General features: G+C 48.4%; 1 protein-coding gene and 1 long non-coding RNA gene across 2 annotated transcripts in view; both read left to right on the top strand.

Moving 5' to 3' along the window:
- The first annotated feature begins 454 nt into the window (after window positions 1-454).
- On the top strand, window positions 455-5,299 carry LOC132462503 (uncharacterized). The gene is made up of 3 exons (XR_009526869.1): window positions 455-643; window positions 1,398-1,480; window positions 3,998-5,299. It is a non-coding gene; the product is annotated as an uncharacterized LOC132462503 (long non-coding RNA).
- Window positions 5,300-5,800: 501 nt separating this feature from the next.
- LOC132462636 (otoconin-90-like) overlaps window positions 5,801-7,500 on the top strand; it is a 6,348-nt gene continuing 4,648 nt past the window's right edge. Inside the window, exon 1 of the mRNA XM_060058262.1 lies at window positions 5,801-6,461. The gene's annotated coding sequence lies outside the window, so the exon portion shown is untranslated. The remainder of the gene's footprint in view (window positions 6,462-7,500) is intronic.

Genomic DNA, 7,500 nt, shown 5'->3' with positions numbered 1-7,500 from the left:
CACACACACACACACACACACACACACACACACACACACACACACACACACACACACACACTGAATCAATTACTTTTCTTTCCATGTTATTCCTTTGTATTCACTGTCTCACATGGTGAAGCGTTGTTGACTATTCACAAAAGCGCCATAAATACAATGTATTACCTATTATCTCAGTTTAATTAGGTTTAGTGTGCTACGACCAGGGCGGTCAGGTGTTAACCTGATGTTAACCAGGTATCAACCTGATCCTTACCAGATGTTAACCAAGGAATAATCAGATGTTAACCTGATGTTAAACAGACGCTAACCTGATGTTAACCTGGTGTAAACCAGATGTTAACCTGATGTTTACCAGATGTTAGCTGTTTTTTAACCAGATGTTAACCAGATGTTAACCAGATGCTAACCTGATGTTAACCAGGTGTAAACCTGATGTTAACCAGGTGTAAACCTGAGCCTGTTTTGTGGGAGGTTGTCCGTGGAGGAGGGCGTCTGAGGCGCTGAGCGGCGTCCCGGGGGGCCCCGAGGGGCCCTGGCCCACCCTGGGGGCCCACAAGCTGCAGCCCTGCCTCCTGGAGCTCTGCAAGTTCTTCTCCCAGTGCCTCTGCAGAGCCGACCAGCCCAGGACCCCCCAGAGAAGGTACCCCCCCGCAGCTAGCCCTGCCTCCGACAGACAGACAGGCAGGCAGACACGTAGGCAGGCAGACAGACAGGCAGTTAGACAGACAGGCAGTAAGACAGACAGACAGACAGTCAGATAGACATAGAGGAGAGCAGACAGACAGAAAGGTATACAGGCAGGCAGACAGACAGACATGGAGACAGGCAGACAGACAGAGAGGAGGGCAGACAGACAGAGAGGCACACAGACAGACAGAGAGGTAGACAGACTCCCCAGAACCGCTGTTATGTTACATGTTTGCATTATCCATTACCCATGTTTTGAGTACACTAAACAATCTCCAGGGAAACTATTTGAGACTGATCCAACCTTGTGCACTATTAATATTAAGGGCCCCATTTTCAACACAATGCTTGATGTTGATGAGCTATTACAAGCCATTTAAAAATAATAGGCCCCACAGTGACATCGCACATGGGAGGGTCCACTCAAATGATTGATCGACAGATCGATCTACCAGCCTACTTGGGTGTGTGGCGATGGCTAGTAATGGCCAATTAACCTCCCACTTGGTGGTGGAACAGGGCCAGTCTAAGATGAACTCTCTGAGTCATTCTGCTGTTGCCGTGATGAAAGTTAATGCCTTAATGCCTTAAGGTCAGGTTAGCTAGGTGAGTCACACCTGGAGAACATTGAGCTAACCTGCGGTCAGGCTAAAAATACGTCTTTAAACCCAATAAGAGAAAGCTGCCCTTCTCTCCCCGTCCCCCAGGTACTGTGACGACAGTGACCTCTGGTACCGCAAACACACGTCAGAGCTGTGCGGTCGCCTCAAACGCATCGCCTTCTCCAGGAGTAAGTAACCCGGTCGGACCAGAACCGTGCCGGTAGCACCCGGCACTGAGTCATTTAACAGTCAATTAACCTTGTAACAGTCACAAGGTTAGTAGAATCATGACACAAGGTAAGTAGAATCATGACAAGGTTAGTAGAATTATAACAAAAGGTTAGTACAATCTATCAGCATCATAAGACAAGGTTAGTGGAATCAATGTATTTTACCGGACATTTCTGAACAATTCCTGACAGAATAACAACATAATTCGAAGGTTGAACAAATTCCAGAATGGAACCATAAAACAATGAAGTCCAGATGGGCTAAAAGATGGTTGAATCAAAGTAGCCCTCATGTTCAAATGCCAAAGATGTATGTTTTTTAAAGAGCCATCTTGTAGTCTGATATCTTATGGCCGACTGGACGTTTAGCAGACGAATAAAATAGGATTAGAGGCTTGTTTTGCCACTCCCAGTCTTTGCAGATCAATGTGGATAATATGCCTCACAAAAAATGTTATACATGTCCTTCAGATGCCAGATCTAGTAGGGGTGCCACCACAGCTGTTAGAAGGTCTCCATGTTTGATCCAGAAGAACTCAATCTCCATCTTCTGTGGGTTCTATCAGAAGTACACTAAAACAAGCGCTTTGACAGAAACATCTTCAAACTGCACAGCACAAGAGTGATTTCCCGTTCCATTGGCGTGAATACCATGATCCCCATGTGAGACCCTCTGAATCTGGCCTCACCCCTCGTGGCGGGGGCTGAGGTTTGGCTCGTTGTTCTGTCCTCGCTGAAAGTTTGAAATGAGACCAACTCTTCGTCCGCCCCCTCGTCTCTAATAATATCCAGAGTTCACGCTCACTCCCCGCTGAAGCTAATTCACCGAGCGCTGTTGGCTAGCACAAATGTCCAAAGACAACTAGCCGCAGGTATACAGTGGTACCCCATGAACTGATGAACCAATCAGATGCCACCACGCCTGTCTCTGACACAGAGCTATACAAATACAATGTAACACGTGGAATAAAGAAAAACTTAATGAAATAAAAGTGATGGAGTCCGTTTAGTATATTTGTGAAGCCGAACTTGGCCACTCTACCGTTACTTCCATGACCAACTTTGCGTCAGGCTACGAGGCCGTTAAACACCCAGGAGCCATGACGTTTTACGGCCGCAGAAGTAAGAAGGAAGAGGTACAGTAGAGTTTGTTGTCATTTGCTACATGTCCCCTCCTCCTAGTTCCTTGTCTTTACTCTCCTTCATGCCATGAACGAACAAACCTTGTGTATAAAGGTGATTTTATGCCTTTATGCCTTTTACTAGATGCCTGACACGACAACACTCCAAGCTGTGAGAAGGGCTTCTTGAGATGCCTTTTTTATTGCTAGATGGATAGGACTGCAATGGGGGTGTCTGGCCAGAGCTTACATCCCCTGAGCACCATTTAAAAAGACAAAATCTTACTAAACATAACAAGATCATCAAAGTCCCCTTAGTGAACCACCTGCTGCTCGTTCATGTAGACACCGTCTTTGTTTGATGGAATTTCATCACACTGATCCACAGGAGCCAAGATGGGTCTTCACATCCCCTTAACATCATGGCTCTATCAAGTAGAGACACAAGACGTCAAACACTCCACGCCAAATGGAACAGCTCCGTCTCTCTCTGTGTGTGTGGTGCTCGGTCGTCCTCATTAAAGCCTTCTCTCAGCCACTAGCCACTGAGCGACTATGCTAATGGTCTGCTAAGGTCAGGCCAGGTCAGCCGTCACTGAGACCTCCTGCAGTGCCAGATATAGACACATGCACGTCTTATATATATATATATACTATGTATCTATATGCATCTACACATATATATACAGCTATATATACACAAAAAAAGTGTATGTGTGTATGTATATGTGTATATATGTATATATATATATAAACATAAACTATATACATATATAGTTTATCAGTTTATATATATAAATACATGATTCATATATGTCTTGAGATATATATATATAAGACTATTATGTCCCATAAACCCTCCCCTGTTCCCTGTTGTTTATCGTCTTACAAAAGAACAACATCACATCATCTGCATAGAGACAGTGTGTCCTACAACCTGATTGAAGGACGCTGGTTTCCAGACAGGTCGGCATGTTCACCTGGTATTCTGTTTAGTGCCTACCCCATTCACTCTCACTATTTAGTCATTTAGCAGACACCATATCCATAGCAGAGTGAAACCAGATACCAACCAATAAGGATCAGGTATGGTTTAGCGGCATCTTGCTCAAGGATGCCTATGAGTATCCTGAACAATTTGGCAGGTTCACCAGGGTTTCTTGTCCGATCATACTATTGTATGTTCGTACAAGGTGGACCGTCTTGGCCTCTCAAGACACGTTGAAGTGAAGGTTGATGAAACAGCAGGAGTGTTGTGGACCCTTAGCCCCTCCTCTCCCCGGGGGTTCTGATAACATTGATGTAACAGCAGGAGTGTGGTGGACCCTGAGCCTCTCCTCTGCCCTGTGTTCAGACCTCAAACAGAGATGCCTGGCCAAGATGTGCGGTCGACCGTGACGCCAGGAGCGGGGATCGCGGAGGACGAGGCTGCTGGGAGACAAAGAGCTTTTCATCGGCACGCGGCGGGAACCAGCGTGCGCATGAGTCCGTGCACGTGACCACCGACCTCCCCCAACTCCTTACCCCCACCCCCTAACCCCCCACGGCAGACCACATCCCCCTTAAAAAGCACCGTTGGAATCCAGACTTTTAACTTTTTTTGTTCATTTCCATCCTCATATTATTCTTGTGTGACAAAGCGCTCCAAAAGTCTTTGTAACTATGAATTCTAGACCCACTAGCACCAATCTCCTCATTCCTTTATCCCTCATCTTGTTTTACTTGGCAAGAAAATCTGAATAGATCACTCTGGAGGTGCGCGCTATCAACAAGACCCTTCACGTCGGAATCAGTGGCCCGATCCTTAGATAGGTTAAACACAGGACATGCAGTCAGACTAAACGGGTCGTATTAACAAAACGGGCAAAGCCCGGTCATCTATCTCCAATCCAGAACAGGAAATTAAAAGTGATACGAGGTGTGTAGAGTCAGACGGTTCAATGGAACCACTGGAGCCAGAACAGTGGTCTCCGCTCCGGAGACGGAAATAATCAGAGGAACCATCCCAGAATAATACCCCATCCTCTATTACCACGTGCTCTGTGTGGCTCTGTGCATATTCATCCATCCTCCTCTCAAGAGGTTAAAATTAATGAGAAGAGACGCTCCTCAGCTTTTCTCTTGCTGATATGTTGTGATGAATCAAAGGTTTTGGAAATATTTGAAACTAGTTCATGTTCAATATGGAATATTTTGCTGTAATTAACACCTACTCACCTGGTTTTGTTACCTAAACTCCCCTGGTGTCATTACCTAAACTCACCTGGTGTCGTTACCTAAACTAATTTGGTGTCATTCCCTAAACAAACCTGGTTTCATTACCTCAACTTACTTGGTGTTACCTAAACTCACCTGGTGTCATTACCTAAACTCACCTGTGGTTACTTAAACTCACCTGGTGTTGTTACCTAAACTCACCTGGTTTCGTTACCAAAACTCACCTGGTGTCATTACCTAAGCTCACTGGGTTTCGTTACCTAAACTCACCTGGCATCATTACCACCCTTACCTGCATTAATGAAGAATCCTTGAGCGATAGAAAGACAGAACGTATGTTGTTAATATTTGTAAATGTTTTTTTTTAGATGCGTGTTTACTTCAAGAGTTAAGAGACATGTAGAGTGCATGTCGTCATATCCATATTCAATAATAAACTAATATAAACTCTGAGCACACTGGTCCGTTCTCATTAGTATTTGATTCTGATCCGGGTAAGACACCCACTGGACTGGTGGATCACATGATGCTCTGTTACGTTGTTAGAACCTTGTGTTCAAAACGCTTTGAAACACAGGATCCCTCTCATCACATTCTTCTTCTGTTTGGCAACGCAAACATCTGCTCTGTTCTTTAGGAATACAGCCTGTTCACCTGTCTCACACACACGCACGCACACACACACACGCACACGCACACACACACACACAAACACACACACACACACACAAAGGTCCTCTATTTTTGATCCCTGGATCATGAAGCCCTGAAAGCTCCCGTTGCTGGGCTGGGCAGGTCAGCCACCCCCCCCCCCCCCCCACACTCTCCCCTCAGGGGCGGTTAAGGGGGGCCCCTCCCTCTGCCCTGGGACCATTGCCCCCCCCCCCCCCCACGGGACAAACTCAGCACCACAAGGGTCCCTTGTCAACCTCCGAATTCCTCTGAGGCAGGACGGGGCACATGCCGGGGCAGGGGCCACCCGACACCCAGGGGCCCCGCACCATCGAGGGGCCCCTGTGGCAGTCTGACGAGAGCTGATAAAGCTCAGGTGGGGTGTGGTTCCAGAGTAGTGCAGTCACCTGTCGGCCCCTGAGGAGAGAAGAACCATATACCTGTGGCCCCTGAGGAGAGAGGAAACATCTACCTGTGGCCCCTGAGGAGAGAGGAAACATCTACCTGTGGCCCCTGAGGAGAGAGGAAACATCTACCTGTGGCCCCTGAGGAGAGAGGAAACATCTACCTGTGGCCCCTGAGGAGAGAGGAAACATCTACCTGTGGCCCCTGAGGAGAGAGGAAACATCTACCTGTGGCCCCTGAGGAGAGAGGAAACATCTACCTGTGGCCCCTGAGGAGAGAGGAAACATCTACCTGTGGCCCCTGAGGAGAGAGGAAACATCTACCTGTGGGCCCTGAGGTGATCACTGCAGGTTCTACTCAGGTGTGTCTTCAGAGGCTCCTGGTGCCCTCACAGGTCGGGACCCTGACCGGTCCCTTCGGCCGCCGGTTGGCTCCACTCCGGTCCGGCCGTTGTCTGGAGCATGACCCCTGGTTTGGCCTGAAGGACGCCGCGCTGCAACCGAGCCCAGACCGGCCGTACCACGGTAAGGGTCCTCGTTCTCCGCTCCGTGTGTCCGCTCTGGGACAGATCCCAGATCGGCTCCCGGTGGACGCTGAGGGTCCGTCGTCCATACTGTCTGAATAGTTTGTTAATGTGAGACGGGGATAAAGATAAGCAGGTCTAGATGTTTCATGGAGGGATGGGGACCAGACGCAGGAGACCTGGGGTCTGTGTTGAGAAGGTTGACTGTGAGTTGCTTTCAGGATTTATAATCATCTGCTGAAGGAGAAGCAACACTTCCCCTCTCTCTCTCTGCCTCTCTCTCTTTCTGTCAGTATAACTGAGTGTGTCCATATTCCCCCTCCTCTCTCTCTCTCTCTCTCTCTCTCTCTCTCTCTCTCTCTCTCTCTCTCTCTCTCTCTCTCTCTCTCTCTCTCTCTCTCTCTCTCTCTCTCTCTCTCTCTCTCTCTCTCTCTCTCTCTCTCTCTCTCTCTCTCTCTCTCTCTCTCTCTCTCTCTCTCAGCCTTTGAAGACTAGCTTGAGCGTTAGCACTCTGTTTGACCGCGGCCCCCCCCCCCCGCTGAGCGGACCCCTGGGTGGGCCGGGCTGGCGGAACACCGCGCTAGCTCGTTTATAAGCGTGCTAATAAAGCCAGCTGCCGGGCAGTGAGCTCGGCTACAGATCCAGGTGATAAAAGCGCCGCTCCGAGCCACGCCGCCCCCCCCCCCCCCCCCGTTAGCTTCAAGCTACCGCTCACTGCAGGGGTCCACCCGGGTCATCTGACAAAACACATCCAATGGTTTGATGTGCTAATCTGAACCTAGTTACCATATCCATCATGTACACCGCTAGGATAGAACACTACGGCAGCGGACATTCTTTGCAACAAGGGTTAACAGCAACGGGAAGAAATCTTCAGTCGTCCGGTAGAGCAGTCCTGTGTTTGAGGAGGACTTCCTGACCCTTACCTGCTCCTTAAGGACATCCTGTATAGCTGAATGAATCACCGTATGACTAAATAACTTGTGAAATATATCTGAGACCACCAGGGCGCTCCAGAGAGCAATTAGAGGGGCACCTGG

The sequence above is a fragment of the Gadus macrocephalus genome, chromosome 8 (genome assembly GCF_031168955.1).
Source record: "Gadus macrocephalus chromosome 8, ASM3116895v1".
NCBI lineage: Eukaryota > Metazoa > Chordata > Actinopteri > Gadiformes > Gadidae > Gadus > Gadus macrocephalus.
This window is presented reverse-complemented; position numbering and strand designations above follow the sequence as displayed.